Source organism: Musca autumnalis, unplaced genomic scaffold (assembly GCF_047663935.1).
Source record: "Musca autumnalis isolate F117 unplaced genomic scaffold, ASM4766393v1 scaffold_2, whole genome shotgun sequence".
Lineage (NCBI taxonomy): Eukaryota > Metazoa > Arthropoda > Insecta > Diptera > Muscidae > Musca > Musca autumnalis.
This window is the reverse complement of record NW_027411755.1, coordinates 207,750,188-207,771,171: the sequence shown is the minus strand read 5'-3', so window position 1 is coordinate 207,771,171 and position 20,984 is coordinate 207,750,188. Positions and strand designations below refer to the sequence as shown.

Genomic DNA, 20,984 nt, shown 5'->3' with positions numbered 1-20,984 from the left:
ACTGTAGTTATATCGTCGGTGTCATGCTTAAGTGTTCCATACGCCATTTGCCTGTTTTGAGATAATCGCATTTTAATGTTTTGCGTTACAACTGTTTGGAGCTGGATAAAACAAATATTTATATTTTTGACTTGAAATATTAATAATAGTATATAGAACATATTTGCAAAAAAATAGAGGAATATGTATTGGAATATAAAAGTTATAGAGATTTTTTTAAAAATAGAATTTTTGTCGATTTGTTCCATATCCGCACTTATGACACAAATGTGAAATATTGTAAATCACATGGAACAAAGTGACAAAAAAATTTTCCATCTTTGCCTCAATAAATTAAATACTTCTAAATCGAAAATTAAAATTCTGATTTTTGAAATAAGTTTTTTAACTTGTAAGTTTTTAAAATATTAATTTCATAACTGAAAAAAGTTTATGCTTTCCCGTCGATGCGTGGATATCTCGGAAACTAGAGCAGATAGAAGAAAGCCGACTAGGAATTCAGAGAGCATACCGGAAAGCCCTAGAAACCACCTGTATCTCAAAAAGTCAAAAATGGCGTATGGAACACTTAAGCAAAAAAAAACTTAATGTTAAAATCGGGAGGCTCGATTTTCACCGTAAACCTATGCTTTAGAGGACTTTTTTGCTCAGTTCAATCCCAGGAATCAGAAACGCGAAGGGCCCATTAAAGTTTTCAAATCGCCCCGGCCTAATACACATACATAGAATCACTTTCTGAGTCGATTTATGCATGTCCATCCGTTCGCAAGGTACAGGTCGCATTTATTGTCCGATTCAGCTGAAAATTAGGGAATATAATTTTTTAGCCGTAGGGAGAACGCTATTGCTTTTGTTGAAGATCGGATCAGATTTGGATATAGCTCCCATATATATACGTCCGCTATATACGTCCGATTTTGATGAAATTTTGAATTTGTAAATGAATTCGGTTTGGAAATAAATGTGCAAAATTTTATCGAAATCGGTTCAAATTTGGATATAGCTCCCATATATATTTTCGGCCGATTTTAGGTATTTTCACCAAACACCCTCTATCTCTACAATTGTGATGAAATTTGGAATGTGTCCAAACTTGGGCTTCGTCATATTTTGTCCAAACTTAGTTTCAGTTTTCAGCCTGGCTGGTGCGCACGAAAACTCTCGAACGGATCAAACGATTCGAATCAAATTTTGCACTTCCTAATACCAAACTTAGTTTAAGTTCGAAGATGGGCTCTATCGGTCCACCCCTCAAAGAAGTTCAAACATTTACTGTGAAATGGTTTGAACGATAACTCACGAAGGGAGTTGGGCAATCTCGTTCAATTGAACGATTCGGATCACTATCTCGTTCAGTATATATGTATATATGTCCTTTATTTATATCTGTATGTCTTACATAATATAAGTTCATTAATTACATAAATACAAAACATATGTAAAAAGTTCAGGTTGATCATAGGGCATCGACAAGCTCTCTCCATCTTGTTCTATCGTTTCTTGGACGTCCTCTTTTTCGTTGTCCTTGCGGATTCCAGTCTAGCACGGTTCTGGCAATGTCACTGTGTGGCCTGCGTAAGATATGGCCTAACCAGACCCATTTTCTCCTGCGGATTTCTATTTCAACAGGGCTACAATTAGTTCGGAGCAGTAGTTCTGAATTTGATATTTTGTTCGGCTAGAAGATTCTCAGAATTTGCCGTAGGCAGCGGTTGATAAGCACTTGAAGTTTCCGAATCGTCGCTTGCATGAAACTCCAAGTATTGTTGAGGTTGATATGGCGTTACATCTCCAGACTTTGTTGAGCGAACGGAAAGCATTTCTTGCCTTGTTTATCCGGTCGCTGATGTCTGCTTCTGATCCGCCGTCTTTAGTAATTTTGCTTCCCAAGTAACAAAAATGCTCTACGTCTTCAATGGTATGCCCGTTTATTGTGAGTGGGGTTTGACATGTTGAGCCTATTCTCATAAGCTTGGTCTTTTTAGTGTTTATTTTTAGACCGACTTTGGAGGCGTTACGCGTTAGCGATTCCAATTTAGCACCGATGTGGTTGAAGTTGTGAGCGAAAAAGCAGATGTCATCTGCGTAGTCTGTGTCGCCAAGAAAACCGTGTCGTTCAGTGGACACCGGTAATTTCTTTGACAAAACTGCGTATACTTAATTTCACACGTTGGTTTTTATGATGTTAATCATTCGCCTTTGAACGAGGACAGTGATTCGGATCGTTCAATAGAACGACATTGCCCAACTGTACTGATTTGACCAACTAAAATGACAAGTTCGCAAAATAACTCTCGTAAGGGGTTTCTGATTGGTCCAAACTTTGCACATCGTATTATCTCATCCAATCATGTATCAGGGTGGAATATGGATTATATCGATTCCGTCCTTCGGGTACCTGCCACACAAAATTTGGGAAAAGTGCTACATTTTTACCGGAGTAAGTCCATACTTCCTGAGATAATGACGCAAAAGCTCCAAAAAAACCCCTGCCGGCACATACATAAATGGAAGATAATTCTGAAACTTTTTCTAAAATTTCTTTCAAACTTAGTTTAAAAATATTTTAAAATGTCTTATTTGTTTTTATGACAAAATGTATACATAAATTGTTGCCAGCATTCCATACCTATTCGTAGATGTTTAAATATTTACTAAACATATTTTTATTTTCGCGGAAAATGAACAAATAATAAAAAAATCTTGGAGTAAATCTAAATTTTCCTGCCCCAGGCTCCGTACAAACCTTAAAATATAAAATAAAAATATGTACAGAATCTATAAAATGCATAAAAAAATATGAAACCAAATTTATAGACATAGGATCTATAAATTCGATAATATAACAACAACAAAAGCGAAAAACATATTGTTGGAATATTGTTCGAAATATATTTTTTGGTTAGATTAGAAAATCTAGAAAAAATATTCGGCAGTTCTTTAACTATTTTGCTGAAATCCCATACAATAATTAATGAACTCTGCTAAAACTTCATAAAAAATATGGTTTAAAAGCACGAAAGCTTAGTTGCTTACTGTGATAACTTATAAGGATGGAAAATTCAAAAGCCCCGAAATTCAGGCTTTAAAATTTCAACATCAATTTTAGGTGGATGCAGTGGATATATCGAAAAATCACACAGTAGTATCATGTTGTCCGTGGAGTAATCTTTGATTCTTTCTTTGGGCATAGGTCAATGAAATCTAAGGTTAAGCCAGAAATCGAAAAGAAACATAAACAACTTTTTTGGTTTTATACGGCATAATTATTTTGTTTGCTTCTTTTTTTTTGGTCAGAAATACCCTCAGTTTCTGACTGATACTTTTCACAGCTGACTGATACTTTCCTATTTGTTTTCTTCTATTATTCACTGATACAACACTATCACATACAATTAAACAAAATACGAGCGGCATTTCAATTTATTGAGTGGGTGGCATGTTGTGGAATTTGCATTCGGTGGGGTTGATTAAGTTCATTGTATTTGTAAAATGGTGAGAAGATAAAAGAAGAGAGTACAAAAACAGATGGTATCCATACAAGATAGGTTCAACTTGAAAAAAGAGCTAAAAATAAGACAACATACAAGAGAACCCCTCAATACACTACAGTGTGTACAACACTGCAGTTTCAAAAAGTCGCTCATTATGCCATGAAGCATCGAACCTTGCACGAGTCGACCATCACAGTGGAAAAGAAAATGGTGATGGACGCGGAGTTGAGATTCTCATGGATGAATTCAACGCAAAAATGTGAATTTAAAACTGTGTCAAAGGCGCCAATTAAGTATTTTTATAAGGGCCCAAAGACACAAATAAATCTGGCTTTTGCAAGTATTTTTGGAAGGCCCAAAGACACTTTAGGACAACCCAAAGAGGCCGATAAACAAGGATTTCTAAGATATTTTAGGACCACCCAAAGAGGCCAATAAACGCGGATTTTTAAAGCATTTTTAGGACAACCCAAAGAGGTAAAGAAAAGTGGATTTTTAAAGCATTTTTAGGACCACCCAACGAGGCCAATAATCTTGGATTTTTAATGCATTTTTAGAACCACCCAAAGAGTCCAATAAACGAGGACTTTTTATAGCAATTTTAGAACGACCCAAAGACACCAAGTTTTTTTACGTATTTTTTAAGCATTTTTAGGACCAGCCAAAGAGGCCAAAAAACGAGGACTTTTTAAAATATTTTTAGAACCACCCAAAGACACCAAGATTTTTAACGTATTTTTAGGACCACCCAAAGAGGCCAATAAAAATGGATTTTAAAGCATTTTTAGGACCAGCCAAAGAGGGCTATAAACGTGGATTTTTAAAGTATTTTTAGAAGGACCCAAAGACACCAATAAACGTGGATTTTTAAAGTATTCTTAGAAGGACCCAAAGACACCAATAAACGTGGATTTTTAAAGTATTTTTAGAAGGACCCAAAGACACCAATAAACGTGGATTTTTAAAGTATTTTTATAACGACCCAAAGACACCAATAAATGTTGATTTTTAAAGTATTTTTGGAAGGACCCAAAGACACCAATAAACATGGATTTTTAAAGTATTTTTAGAAGGACCCAAAGACACCAATAAACGTGAATTTTTAAAGTATTTTTATAAGGAACCAAGGACACCAATAAATGTTGATATTTAAAGTATTTTTAGAAGGGCCCAAAGAGGCCTATAAACGTGGATTTTTAAAGTATTTTTATAACTACCCAATGACACCAATAAACGTAGATTTTTCAAGTATTCTTAGAAGGACCCAAGACACTAATAAAAGCGATTTTTTAAAGTTTTTTTAGAATGACCCTCACACACCAATATACGTGTTTTTTAAATATTTTAGAAGGACCCAAAGACACCAATAAACGTGATTTTTTTAAAGTATTTTTAGAAGTACCCATTGTGCAAGAAAGAAGGTGATAAAATATTACCGACTGATGGTTTCAATTGCTGTTAATACATACAGTTTGTCAAGTAATTGTTTTCGAACCAAGAAATTTAACGTTTTTTTGGTATTAATTGATGAAAAATGAGAGATAATTGGGATAAAATTGTTGGGTTTTTTGCAAAAAATAGTTGGTCGACTTATTTAAACCAAGATAAGATGTATAAATAAACAAATAACAGAAGTAGTCTTACTAGGCGTTTACACCAGACAGTTTGTCTTCAAATACAACTCTGATTTACTAACACATACATACATTTGTCGTTTGTCTCCCAGCTGTCCATCATTTTTTCACAGACAGTAAGGAAGACAAATTTTTGGCATTTTTGTAAAAATAGGTGAAATAATAATTGAAATGTGTTGAAAACAAAAGAACATGGACATAAACAAAATATGTGAACGGAAAATAAAAAGAAATTTACGATTTTCATTCAAAATTTTAAAACTGTTTTTGCAGTTGTCGGGACGCCTACGTCACACAGGCATGTTGTGGGATTTTGACAATCAATACATGAACTCAACTGTCCTGTCATTTGTAAACGCAGGGTAACAAATAATAACGAAAACCAATAACTACATGTATTGCAAGTTGTCAAATAAATGTTTTCGAAATATAATGGAGTTTCCGTGAAAATCATGACATTTTATGATTTTTATTCTTAACGAGGATTACCTACTAACAAGTATTAACAATATTAGGCATAGAGTATCGCTACCAGTAGGGTTACCATATGGACCGAGGGAGTACCAGGTCATATTACATGTAAACAGGGTCCTATAGGTTTTAAACCGGAAATATCTGAAAACTAAGACTTTTTATGAGTTTTCTAGTTCACAAGGATGGACAGCCATCAAATACAATAAATATTACCTACAGTATAATTATATCAGGGGGGTTGCCAGATCAGCTTAAAAGGTACCAGGTTATCTATATATATATAAAATTCTTCGAGACTGCCATGATGTTCGAAATTAAACTCCTCCGGAACGGCTGGACCGAATTAGATGAAATTTTGTATGTGGAATTTTTAGGTCTGAGAATAGGTTTTTAGCTATTTTTTATACTGGTCAGTGGAGTGACCAAGTTACCTCCCCCACAAATTTGTTTAAGAAAGCCTGAAATCAAAGATATTTTTGAACGTATTGTTTAAATTTTGTTTGCAATACTGTCTTGACCCTGAAAGGTCGTCGCGGATGTAAAATTTCGCGGTACGCAAAATTTTCTCAAAAATGAATAATTACACATAATATCTTTAATGGTAGCAAGTGCCGCTTATAAACACTGGCTTAACAAAGTGATATATAGCGATCCACAGTAAAATCCGGATAATTTTAAATGTCATTGACCAACATTCTAGAAATTTCGATTGGGAAATCAGCCAGAGTTCTTCAAAATGTCTAAAATAGCAGCTTACAATGTGAAATCTCAAAGATTATTAGACGTATTGGTATTCAATTCAATAGTAATTTGGGCCTCTATCATTAATTGGTGTTTCGGAAATATACTATCGCGACCGTGTCCCACCTTTTTTTAGTTTCATAATTAGAGATAAAATTTCTATATTAAGTAAGAGGGACGTGAAAACGCAATGTATACTGATTTCAATGCTTGGAATAGCTCGACGAAGACCACATTTTTTGAATACAGCAAAGTCCCGATAATCGCAACTTTCATTTAAGAGTCATTCTGTGTAAATTACTGACGTTTTAATGTTAACGAGTTTAAAATGATAAAGTGTTTAATGAAACAATATTATGCATTTTTGGAATTTTCTATCATAAATCTGGAGATACGATTGCATGGGGGTTATGCCAAAATGCTTAGTTATGTTAAATTTTGTCCCAAAATTTTACCGAAAAAAAAATTAATTGGCTAGGTCCCTTTTTAAAGTAGGGGAAATTCTCACGGAAGTTTGGCATATTGAAAAAGTTCCGCAGGGGGGATTCCCTCTAGCAAAAGATAGATAGGTAGTTAGGTTTGAGAAGCCCAATTGAGTTAAGACAGAGGTTAGTAGCTTTAGTAGCGTATTTGCAAGTGGTTGCTGTCTTCTGCGAGAATATTGCAGGTAGCAAGTAACTGCGTAATCTTCTAGGAAGAGTGTAAAGTGAATGTACGATAAGAGTCATATCTGCATATAAAACAACTTTAGCACAGGCGCTGTGTGCGCTGGCCGAAATTCCATAGATTCGCCTAACCCTGCGCGAAAGGGGTTATATAATTTATAACGTCCAAATGGACAAAAAAGGGAGCTAACACGCACGTTAACATAAGGAAGCCCGAGTAAGGCTGTTCCAAGAATGGCAATTCTCATGAAATAAGAGTGTTCAAGGTATAAAATAATTCCACACGTAGAACCTTGAGTAGGCAAAAATATTGCGAACTCAACATTTACCTCGAGTTTTCAGAAGTCATGAAAATTTCGTAAGCCTGTTTAGATATAGATATAATTGAAAAGACAATGCAGTATGCGATCCATATCACTATGGCAAAGACAATGTGGAACACACAATTCTTCAGGGCAAAATTTGGAAAGAAAAAAGAGTGCTATATGAAATATCTAATCGGGTAACCAATGAAGATTTTTTAGGGAAATGCTGAGACAAAGAGAGTATGGAACAAATAAGCTTTACTACAGCCCTGCCCAAAACGGTTAAAATTTTCCTCATCTATTCTCTTTGGGTTTCTGTTGAAATAGAAAAAAGTGATTATTTTTTATTTTTTTCCAATTTTGTTTAATTGTTTAATGTATGGAATGGTTTTGAGGACAATAAAGGTAAAAAAGTGAATACAACATCGAAACAAAATTTCAGAGATCGTTTTTCCTAATTTCTCTTGAATGACATATTTTTCTCTGTGAGCAGGTGTTCGTTACGAACAATTACGACGGAGAAAACCAAATATTGCCAAGGACTACAGTCGAACCCATAATCACAATATACAATGGATGGGGTAGTAGATACAACTAAGAAAGCTGACGAGACCAGTCTGTGAACCCCCTTCGAAGTAATGAGAAAGCGGTTTCGGAGTGGGGCCACAATTGAGAGCTCTATCATTACCCTTATTAACAGAAAAGAAAAAATTAAGAAAGACAGACTGACTGACAGATAACTAGATTTATTATTAAGCTTTACACGGAAAATCCAAACAACGGGCCAGCAACGCTGACCCGGGTCAGCTAACAAATATCGATAATCGGAAGGTACCTACATATATCAATATTCACTGCAGAAATGTTTTATATATAGCCATTATAGCCATTTCGGTTAAATAATATAGCTAAAGACCTTGCAAGTATTGAAAATAGTGAGGTACCGTTCCATGAAGGATATTCTAAAAACCTTACCTGTACCGACCATACTATACGGATTGTTTTATAATCTCCAACGAATATGAACACCATATATAAGCCATATCGATAGAATAATGCCACAAGAAACTAGAAAATTGCGAAAATCGCTGATCAAGAATATAAACTTTATATGACCTCCGACGAATGTTCTGATATGTTACAAACGAAATCAAAGAGTTAATTATACTCTCCATCTTATAGTGGATGGTATAAATAAAGAAATTTTCTATTCATTACATGAGGGTAATGCCAAAACATCGATTTATTACATGAAGTTTCGTAAATTCGGTTGGAAAATCTGGAGATATGAATGCTAGATAAATAGATATGTAGATAGATTACTACGATTTATACGAAAAATCCGCACAACGGGCCAGCAACGCAGAACCGGGCCAGCTAGTATAAATATAAATTAAAAGACAATGGCATGTCACAAAACAATTTGAAATATCGTAATAGGACACCAATATTGCTTAGAAATGTATGAGATACCGATTTCGACAATTTTCCGAAATGCATACTACGAACTATTGGACACATTACGCGTACTCTGCAGTATTACTGTAGCACATTTTAGGAGAAAATGACGCTGGCGGGAAAATAATGATTCAGTGTTACCACGGAAACCAGAATAACGTAGAGAACTCATTTGAACTGGCTATAAACAATTAAAATTAGATGTCGTTTCAAAATCAGTATAGACTAACAATATCTCACATATGCATTTCTAAGCGATTTTTATGTCATATTTTGGTTTCTTTTAGAAAATTCCTGTACCCCTTAAATTAATTTAAGTTAAATAAACAAACTTTAAGACCTGGTATGGACCTAGGTGCCCTCGTTTACTGTTTATATGACCTGGTACATTTTCAGTAGATCTGGCAACCCTACTGATCTAATTATTCTGTAGGTAATATTTATTGGCCCATAATTTGCATAATTTGTACATCGTGAAATTTCTATCAGACTTAAATAAAGTTCCAATATAGGATGAATCGGTCCATTCCTTCGGGTTCCTCCCAAACAAAATTTCGGAAAAGTTCAGCTTAGGAGCTGCTCTCGAATCGCTTTGATTTTTGCTGTAACAACTTGTATTTACTGCCCCCTATACGATGGTACAAGTTTCATCAGGGGCAAGTCCATACTTCCTGAGAAAATAGCCTAAAAGGTGCAAAAAGCCCCTGTGACACTGTGTGTAGGGGTTGGAGCGCAAGATAACTCTCGAACGGATTTGCCGATTCGGACCTAAATTTGGCCTTCGTAATATTTTATTCAAACTTAATTTAAGTTCGAAGATAAGCCATATCAGTCCACACCTTCAGGTACCTCCCCCACAAAAATTCAAATATGTTCGGAAAAAATGTGGCCACGATAACTCTTGAATATCCTGAATATCCCCAAGTACTTCACTACTGATACTTCATTCACCAATGTACCATTAGAAAGAGTAACTGCATCATTATTCGTGTTTTGACGTGGTGCAAACTTTATAAACCTAGTTAAGAACCAATTTATTTATTCGTACATATTTACAATATTTTTTTTTTCCAAATAAAGTTTAACTTCTAAAATGGCCCATACATGTTCTCTTCTTAGGGTACCTCTCCCATAAAAGTTCAACGTTTGTGCCTAAGTGCAGTTGAGGCTCTGTTCGAAGATCGTTTATAAATGTATACGGATGGTTTTCGTTGTGGTCATGTCTAGAACTATATTATGTTTTCCGTGGACAAGTCCATGCTTCCTGGCATACTGGTCTAAAATTTATACGATGATCCACTGAAATTAGTAGTGGGCGCGATATCTATCGAAAAGATATTACTCCCTAAATAAGATCCACTTCCATAATGGACTATGTCGGCCCATTCCTTCAAGTACCCCCTCCGCAACACTTTTTAACTTTAATCCTAATCATAATTTTTGTTGGCAAGTTCAAATGTCCAAAAAGGGCCACAAAATTCTCCCCAGACATAGGCTGAAGATATATATCTGTCGGCAAAGCTTGTTTCTGTTGAGTCATTTACTTATGGCTTTCCCAGCAAAATTTGACGGAAGGGGTTCTTTGCGATGACGTGATTTCATGTCATCTTTTGCATTGGTTCAAAGGACGTCGTGGAAGATCCGATCTTTTCATTAGGATTTGAACCAATGCAAAGGAAGTCGTGAAAGATCCGATCTTTTCATCAGCATTTGTACCCATTCCATCGATCCAATAGAGATGATGTTTGTGTTTTTATTTACACACCTGTTTATTTTCATTTTGGTATGTTCCAGTACTGCAAAAATCTACTAATTTTTTCTATTTTTTCCGATAACACAAAGGAAAAATTGTTATCGTAGTAAAAATAAGTAGATTCTTGTAGTTTCTGGAACAGACCAAAGTTGTTAGAACTGTCGTCGTGATGTTGTCTTACATTTCCTGCATATCAAACAACTAAAACTTCTAAACAATTGGTATTATATGAAGTCCCAACCATCGAGCTAAAAATAGAATCGGACTGCACACATTGCTATTTTAAAAGTTCCCTTGTCTGTTCTAAATCTGACATAGAATGAAATCAATCAAATCTCGCTTCTTGGAATTTGAAAAAAAGTCCGAAACGAAAAGGAACAAGAATCTGAAAATAAAGAAGAAACTACTTTTGGAAAGAAACAATTAAAAATAAATTAATTAAGCATAAATGGTATTTTCCATAAAAAGTCTCTCCTCCCCGTTCGTTACATTTTGTTCTTAGAGATCCCTAAAGCAAGCCGAGTTGTAGATCCCTACATATTTCCGTCACTAAACAAAAGAGTATAAATTACCAAAATGTTGTTATAAAATAACAAAATTATAAAATAAAAGTAATTTACGAAATAAAAATTCTTAAAGGAGTGCATTTGGAGTCCATGTCGAAATCTGAACTGAAGATGAAAGAATATCAGTTGCGGAGAACGGAGAAAGTAATCTTTTTCGTTGCAGCGGTGGTGATTACATTGCAATTTTGGATGTAAACTTTTGAAAAACTAAACTGATAAATTAATTGTAGTTATTTCATGAATTCGTTTGAATTAATAAAGAGTTTTGTTTTTCATGAAAACCATAGTTTGTCCCAATTTACATTAGGCGAGTTTACTTGCGGCAATTGTCAGTTTGTGGGTGAGAGAGGGTGTTGAGAGGCAAAGGGTTACCAAATACCTCACCTCTCTCTCCATCAAACTGACAATTGCCGCAAGTAAACTCGCCTAATGTAAATTGGGACTTTAATACAGCATTTCCATTTTCCAAACAATACATGAAAATTTCATGCCAAGGGGTTGGTGAAAATGACATGCCAAAGCATTGGTTAAAATGACATGTCAAAGCATGGGTGAAAATGACGTGTCAAAGCATTGGTAAAAATGACATGTCAAATCATTGGTGGAAATGACATGCCAAAGCATTGTTGGAAATGACATGTCAACGCATTGGTTAAAATGACATGCTTAGGATCCAGAAAAGAACGTCATCTTTTGGGGTCCACGCTCATATAAAATTCATCGATGAAGATGCTAAAAAGATGACATGCTAGATCACTTGCACCCAGGATTGAATGTCATCTTTGACATCGAACATTTTGCTGGGTTTTTACTTGTTCTTCTTTGTATAATTACTTTATTGGGGGTTTTGTGACTTTCAAATTATAAAATCAATACAAATTGCAAAAAAATCACCAAAAAGGCATCACTGTACAACAATAACTGTTGAATTGAGAGAAAAAGTAAATAGAAATTCGAGTGTATTGTCAATGTGGTGGAATTTCCGTTTAATTTTAGGGGTTGAATATATTCTTGGCAGGAAACCGAAACAGAGATACAACTACCAGAGAAATATGTAGGTATAGGGAGAGTAAGAGAGCTCCACCAAAAAACTCTGAGTGTTTAGTGTGGTGGAGAAGAAATGCAAATAACAACACAGAGAATACCGAATAAAATGGGATAGGTAAGTACAAAAACGAGAAAAAAGGCAAGCAAAAACGTAAACATATGTTTGCAAAATTTCAAACAATCATCGTAGAAATAGAAACAACACAAAGCGACAAAATTGTGATAGGTAAATGCAGTGCATTTCAATGAAAATAAATCAACATCATCACCCCCAGAATGTTTTGTTTACAACAAATTAATAATAATTTGTTGCCGCTGGTCGGTTGGTTGGTGGTCTCGCCAATTTGTTTTAAACTAGGTATTTCTTTTTTCCTGTCTTTGTAAGGAAATAAGCCGCCGTTGTAATTGTTGATTTCTTCTTACTTTTAACCAAGTTACCTTGTTTCATGTCAATAAATCATGGTGGTCAAAGATGATGATGACGGCGGTATGTGAGTATCGGTATGTACGTTTATATGTTAGTGGTGAATTTCTTGTCTTTTTTCATGGAATTTATGTACGTCTGTATGGTAGGTTGTGGTGTTGTTATTGTTTTTCTTGTATTTTCCTTTATATGATATACGAAAGAGTTTCGCAAATACAGTACGAGGTGGATTTAGGAAACATCTAATTTGTACATATATTAGCAGATTAATTTGAGTAGAGCTGAAACATTACCTGAAACATCAATAACTATAGATATTATTGATCTTTTACAGGTGTATTTATGCAATCGGTCACTGTGATAGATCAAAAAAGCCCAGATCGAAATAATGATTTCAGACAAAATTCGTTTCTTACAATTTGACGTCGAATTAGCCCTGTCCGTCCACCTGTCTAGCTGGTTGGAGCGCACGATAACTCTTTAAGGGATAAACAAAGTTGATCCAAAATTTGGATCTCGCAATATTTTGTCCAAACTTACGTAAAGTTAGAATATAGTCCATATCGGCCCACTTCAACAGTTTTCGCTAAAATGGTGCACCCTTTCTGACATTAATGTGGTTTGAATATGGACATCGGACCACTGTTACTGGTAACTTCCACACTAAATTTAAACAATTTTGAGATTTCTAATTTATTTAATTATTAAACGAGCTGTATGGCCTAAAGAGATTATATTGAAAAATTGATATCTAGCGAAATTAATTAAAAATCTCAAAAATAATAGCCTTTACCCCAAAAAAGGAAGGAACTTAAAAATTAAACAATTTTTGCTCATAAATTTTTTGCAGCAGAAAACTTTTTCTTTATGCCCATACTTCATGATGGCCCAAAGCTCTGAAAGAGACCACCTGCCGCTTAAAACTAAAATGGCTGATGAGCATAATAACTTACGAATTAAGTATCCGATTTAGAGGATACTTTGCACCTCGTAAAATTTCTTCCAAACATTTTCGGTTAAGAGCAGTTTATGGGCTGTGGGATGGGAAGTCATCCACTGGATATTTATAATTATAATAAGCCCTAAGAATTGCTCCCAGTAAATATTTTGTTATATAGTTTTATATTCCGTCCGTCAACCAGAGTTGTTTGCTTTAGTCATAGGGCCTAGAGCACCATCAGTCTTCTATGGATCCATGTTTCAACCGTAGAGAAAGATAAAGAGACCAACAATTGATTAACCGCTGCTCTGGCCATGATAATAAGATTGTCCCAGATAATAAAGTAGGGAGGGGAAATATTTTTGTACCAACGGGCGGAAAATTAAGCCCTCACGACGTAACATCCGCCAAAGAAAAGACGCAATCCCATGGCGGTGGGTACTTCGATACCGGATTGACCGGGGATCACAACAATAATTACAGCTTAGAGCGTTGTTATGGTTACAACGTACTGATGAGGGATCGGACCAGAAATTGAGGTGGAAGATTAGCTTTCCTGGTGGTCTGACAAATTACGTCTCCTTACAACGCGCCCTTTCACTTGGGTCAGACCATCTCCCTACAATCGCTCCATCTACAAACCACCCGATTTCATTAGCTGGAAACGCCGTAATTTCATTAATCATGAGAAACCTAACTGGGCGAGTTCCATCTGAAAAGCTTAAACATTGGAGCAGGAATCAGTATATTCTGAACAACCATTACGCCACTCTTGAAACCTGGAAAGAAGGAAGATGGAACCTCAGTCACGTTTGGCGACGTCTACAATCTGTCGACGAAGAGAAGAACACTCATCGCATTAGATCTCTTCCTGCCGAGGAGGAACCACCACAGTTTACAGTGGATGATGTTGCAAATGTCATCAGGAACGCTAAATCATCCAAAGCGTTAGGCCCTGACAGAACCTCCATAGCAATGCTGAAACAGCTAGATGAGCCAGGAATATAGTGTCTTAAGAAACTTCTCAACATGTCGCTAGCCACCCACATTGTACCCGAAGTCTGGAAATTAAACAGAGTCGTCCGGCTACTGAACTCAGGCAAGGATGCCAACAAGGGTGGTTCGTGCAGGCCGATTTCGCTTTTGTAACCATTAGCAAAGACTCTTGAGGCATTACTCCTCCCTAGCATCAAAAATAGTAAGCACTTCAAGCTGTTTGAGGACATCGATAAAATTACCCTCCGGACAATTTTTAAATATTGGATAATTACATGTGTTGACGGCAGGCGTATATGGAATTCAGGAACAGGAAGTCGAAACCCCGTAGAGTGAAACGTGGGGTGATATCTCCGAAACTGTTGAACCCATACCTTTCCTCGACCGTCCTGGTCGTACCATGGGTTCCTTGTTGGAGGTCCCTGGTATACAAGTATACATTTTTCGGTTGGTTACATGGAGTGGGAAATACTTTGTCACAATCCTTATATCTTATAGGGATGAGACAATTGGGCCAATTGAGTTGAATATTAGAGTTGCGTCGTTCATGAACGAACCGGCTCAAAGGAACGATTCCGTGAAAAGAACGAACGGATCCGTATCCAGCTCATTCTTTTATATCGTTCATTTAGATCAGACGTGACCAAAAAGAGAACAGCCCAAAATGTGAATGTATTCAAACTATTGGCAACTTATGACTGTGTGTTAGTGTGTTTTTATGCACGCACGCTACAAAACAAAAACAAATCAAAACATTATCTCTTTTTCGTACGCTCTTTCTATGCATTCGGGTCGTGTGTGTGTAATTTGCCGAAAAACTTCGGCACCGCTGTGTCAAAGAAGAACACATTTGATTTAGATCCCCGATGGACGAGTCATTGCTGCTTACAAAATTAGCAGCATTGGTTTTGCAGTCAAACTCTAAACAAACGCTGCGTTAGCGCAAGCAGCACACATTTCCACACAAAACAAACAATGATTCAGAGAGCTACTCTCGCTCAGTAACTCACCTCATTCAGTAGCACATCTCGGTCATATCTTTCTTTTGCATCATTCGTTCATCTGGTTCTTTCATATCAAAACCACCACGTCTACGTTCAGAAACAAAACCACCCCCATTAGCACACAAACAAGCAAGTAACACAACAGTTGTGTCATTCGTGAACGAACATTTTTAAAAGAACGATTCGGTGAAAAGAACGACGGAGTCGTATGCAGCAGAGAACGAACGACTTCAAAAGAAAATAATACAGTCAAATGTATTGTTGAACGATAAAGAGCCAACGAACGAAGTAAACGACCCGGATCTTTTTGGTGAACGGAATGAAAAAGATCGATCAGCTCAATGAACGAGATTGCCCAACACTATTGAATATACGATGGCCATCTGTTGTGAATGCAGCTTACCGATGTCCAACTTTCGTGTTGAGTCTGTTCGTGCCTTATTTACTACGTTTAATCGGGTACGTAGCGTTGCTACAAGAAGGTGGTGGTGTATGTTCGATCATCGGAATGAACGTACATTCAACAGGGTCAATGAATGTCATCCATCTAACATATTGCGACCAATTTGATTGAATTTCCCGACTGTTGGGCCAAAGATATTCTCCTTGACAATTTTGACATTAAAATCGCCTAGAATAATTGTAATGTCATGCAGGCAGGACAGCGATCATATGTTTCTTCTAAAGGCTCGTCAAAATATTTTTTGATCTGTTCGTCCTTGTCTTCAATGGGAACATGCGTAAGTCGATGTTGAAAACTTTAGCTTTTATACGAATTATATCAAGTCATTTTCATTCAATGTGGTGAAGCTGGAGACCAGATGTTTTAACCTCCGACCAACAAAAAATCCGCAACCAAACCCATGCTTTATGTCATAAAGAGTGTGAACATAATTATATAATTGTTCCACAAACATCCCATATAGGACAAGGGATACTTCTCGCAGATCATGGACTTTAAAACGTTTGCGGGGAGTCGTGAACTTAAGCTTCCCAGGGGACACCTTGGGGAGGTCAGTGTCCAGTTGACATGAAAGAGGGACCAAAATAAATCCTGGGCTTTCACAAGCTAGTCAAGGCTGTTGCTTGGTATATTTCATCCTCCACATCACCCGAATAATGTGGTTAAAACTTTCAAAATTCCGAAAGGAGGTGGCCCATTCCTCCAAATTTCAGTTTAATTGCCAAATTTTATCCATTTCGATTGAATTTTGAGGCTACAACCTTCAAAATACCGCAAATAGAGAAGTACCCTTTTATGGTAGTATGAAGGTACCGTTTTAGGGGCTATATGAAGACGTGGACCCATATCGACAAACTTCAGGTGGACAGTTTTATACCATCAATGAAAACTAAATAACAAATTTCAGCGATTCAAAATATCGAAAATCGGGAGTTACCGTTCTATGGGGGCTAAATGAAGACGTGGACCTACATATACCGACAAATTTCTGGTGGAATGTTTTTTACCCACGACAAAGTCTAAGTACCAAATTTCAGCCATTTAGGCGGGATATGGAGGCCAAAAACTTCAAAATACCGAAAGTCGGGAGTTACCGTTCTATGGGGGCTATATAAAGACGTGGACCTACACCGAAAAATTTCAGGTGGAAAGTTTTGTACCCCGACGAAGTCAAAGTACCAAATTTCAGCCATTTAAGTGACATATGGAAATACCGAACATCGGGAGTAACCGTTCTGTGAGGGCTATATGACGACGTGGGCCTACATATACCGACAAATTTCTGGTGGAATGTTTTGTGCCAAAAACAGGTGGAAAGTTGTATGCCATCAACGAAAAGTAAATACCAAATTTCAGTAATTTCAGTGCGATATTGAGGCCACAACCTTCAAAATACCGTAAATTGAGAGGTACCGTTCTATGGGGGCTACATGAAGCCGTGTACCTTTACCAACAAATTTCCGGTGGAAAGTTTTATACCCCCAAAGAAGACTAAATACCAAGTTTCAGCCATTTCGATAGGGTATTAAGGCTAAAACGTTCAAAATATTGAAAATCAGGAGGTACCGTTCTATGGGGGCTATATGCAGAAGTGGACCTATACGGACAAATTTCTGGTGGAAAATTGTATACCCCCAATGACTAGAATAAATAATAAATTTCAGCCATTTCGGTGGGATATGGAGGCCAAAACTAAAAAAAACGGAAAATCCTTGTACCTCCGGATTTTCCGTTTTTTTAGACCTATACCGACAAATTTCAGGTGGAATGTTTTGTACCCCCGACGAAGTCTAAATAACAAATTTCAGGCGTTTAAGCGGGATATGGAGGCCACAAACTTCAAAATACCGAAAATCAGGAGGTACCGTTTTATGGGGGCTATATGAAGAAGTGGACCTATACGGACAAATTACTGGTGGAAAATTGTATACCTCCAATGACAAGAATAAATAATAAATTTCAGCCATTTAAGTGGGATATGGAGGCCAAAACCTTCAAAATACCGAAAATCAGGAGGTACTATTTCGCTCAACCATATTAAGGGGGATATGGAGGCCAAAATCGTCAAAATACCGAAAATCAGGAGGTACCGTTCTATAGGGCTATATGAAGTCGTGGGCAAATACCGACAAATTTTAGGTGGAAAATTTTATACCCCCAACGAAGACTAAATAACAAAGGCCGCAGCGAACATCTGATTACATTTCTTTTAATAATAATAATAATAATAATAATAATAAAAATAATAATAATAATAATACCTCCCGGTACCTCCCGCACAAAAATCGATAATATTAGCTAAAATAGTACACGCGATATTTGTCGGTTCATACGCTTAAAATTGTCAAAACCCCTTAAATATACACGTTTCTGGAAAAAAGTGTTTCAATTCACACAGGCTTAGGGTATATCTCTGTAGGCAAAGCCGACTGATCCTTTTTTTCTTGTTATGATCCAAAAAATCAAATAAATAGAACAACCTGTTGCATATTAATTTTAAAATTTTGACGAACCTGTCCTACCTTCCAGAATATTGTACCATGGGTATATCTCTGTCGGCAAAGTCGACTGAAAATTGTTACTTGCTATTATCGAATCCCATCAATGTTTTCGAATTCAGTGATGGCAAAACTAAAAAAGTATCTGTCGGCCTTGAGGTCAGTCCACTACACATGGTGCCATAGTGGGTTTATATAGCTTTCGGGCTATTTTCTGAGGAAGTATGGACTTGCCCCTGAAAAAGCTTCTACCGTCTTAATGGGGGCAGCGAATACAATATGTTGCAACAAAAATCAAAACTATTCGAGATGAGGTCTTAAACCGCACTTTCCGGAACCCAAAGGAGTGTACCGACATAGTCCATATTCGAACTTGCCCTATGTCTGGTAAAAAGTATGGACCAAATCGGTTAATCCCTTCGAGAGTTATCGTGTGCGTTATTTTTGCGACAAAAAATTAACTTTTTTGGAAGAGGTACCCGAGGGAGTGGATTGATTTGGCCCATCTTCGAACTTAAACTAAGTTTGGGGCAAAATAATACGAAAGCCAAATTTTGGATCCAACCGGTTAATCCGTTCGAGCGTTATCATGCCCTCCAGACAGTCAGACAGACGGACAGACATTGCTAAATCGACTCCAAATTATCTGAAACGACGATATAATTTTGCATCAGAACGCTTGAATATTTTTCTGGTCAACTCTTGTAGTACAGTGCCATTTATCGACATTTTTCGAAAAGTTTGCACCCTTTCAAAGCCAAAACTGCCTGGAGGAGCGTTCCAATGCTTTTGCGACGTATTAGAGAGTTCTTAATTACTGTCTTGGCAACAATTTTTTTACTTGTGTTCGATCTAAAATCTCAATGGTTTGGCTGTTATATGCCAAAATGTCCAAAAAAACATGGATAAAATACTTAAAATCAAAATCGGGAGGCTCGATTTTCATCGTAGATCTATGGTCTAGTGGACTTTTTTTGCTCAGTTCAATCCCAGGAATAAGGAACGCGAAGGGTCCATTAAGTTTTTTTCTTCCATACAAATCGCCCCGGCCTAGTATATACCCTTTATGAGCTTTCCGGTTTTACAAAAATCCACCACATACTGTAGCAATGTAGTTAGGTATATTTTCCAACATTCAACTCAAAAGAAACCCTCCCCCCTCTATCCCCCTACGTTACAAATATAGGAAAGAAAACAATAAAAGCTAACAAGTGAAAGAAGAAGAAACAAATGCACAAAAAACAGCAATGTATTAGTTTAAATTTTTTCACTAACATATTGTTAAACATTTTCAATAAAATTAATGATAATTTTGAAAAATTTCTTTTTGTCACAGTGATAATTTGTGGTAGCAATGATATTTTCAATGTCACTAAACGAAATTTGTGGATAATGTCAAATGTCACAGCTGACATATGTTTGGGTAGTAATTGGTTTTTTTATTGTTCTTTCTGAAATATGGTAAAAATTACTATGAATTTACACAAAACTTACCTTGCAATTAAAGAAACAATCAATCCATACATAAACAGGTACTTAATTAATTTATTTATTTGTCACTTAATTGGTGTTGGTTAGTTTTTTTCCTTCTTTAGTTTTCGAGACAAGGGCGGGCGGTAAACACTCACTTTTTTCGAATAGCACAAAATTCACTTGTCACTTAAAGTGGTATTTTGATTTTTTCTTTTTTTGTGATAATTTTTTTAGATTTTTTCCATTAGAAGAAAAAAATCTTTACACAATTTCCATTTTTTAAATGGTTTTTCTCAATATTTGGATTTTTTCCATCCACACACATTCGTTAAACCCCGTTTGTTTGTTATTACGCGAACCGTTTTGCTATGTGCGACGGCGGTAATCAAACTAAACGAGAAACAAAAAAGAAAACACAACAAAATCCGTCTCAAAACTGCACATACAGCACACAACAACAATAGCAACGAAAAAAAAAAAAATCATCGCAAAAAAGAGCTTTCTGCTCAATTCAATTACATGGTGACGTTGTTTTTGTTGTTGTCTGTTTTCTTCTACTAACACACATTTCGGCAACATGTCTGTATCAACAACGACGACAATGTTGTCCCCCTCGCAAAACACTACTCTTGCCCCACGACACAACGGTGTCTATGATATCTGTTTTAATCAACCAGCCAACCAACCTCTCTTGTTGCTGTTGTTGTTCTTTATTGTATGAATGCCACAGAATTTTATGCGTTGCCTTGGCTTTGCATCCATTCATCCATCCAACCATTTGTTTACTAATGTTCTGGCATTTTTCCACTGCACACCGAACTGACCATCATCACAAATCAAAGTATACCAGGTTTATGTGCAAAGCCCCACCACCTTACCGCCCAACCAGCCATGCAACACCAACAAAGTACCGTTTTATTTGTCTACAATTTTCTTAATAAGAATCTCTTTGTTTGATGTGTGTGTGTACACACACATTCATACCAATATGTGTATCATTTCCAAAGCCGCCATCCGTATGTAACGTTAATCCATGGCAGAAATTCTCT

At 36.4% G+C, this 20,984-nt stretch overlaps 1 protein-coding gene across 1 annotated transcript in view; it reads right to left on the bottom strand.

Annotated features, from left to right (window-relative positions):
* mtgo (miles to go) overlaps window positions 1–20,722 on the bottom strand; it is a 994,590-nt gene extending 973,868 nt beyond the window's left edge. Inside the window, exon 1 of the mRNA XM_073970717.1 lies at window positions 19,957–20,722. The gene's annotated coding sequence lies outside the window, so the exon portion shown is untranslated. The remainder of the gene's footprint in view (window positions 1–19,956) is intronic.
* Between the last annotated feature and the right edge of the window lie 262 nt (window positions 20,723–20,984).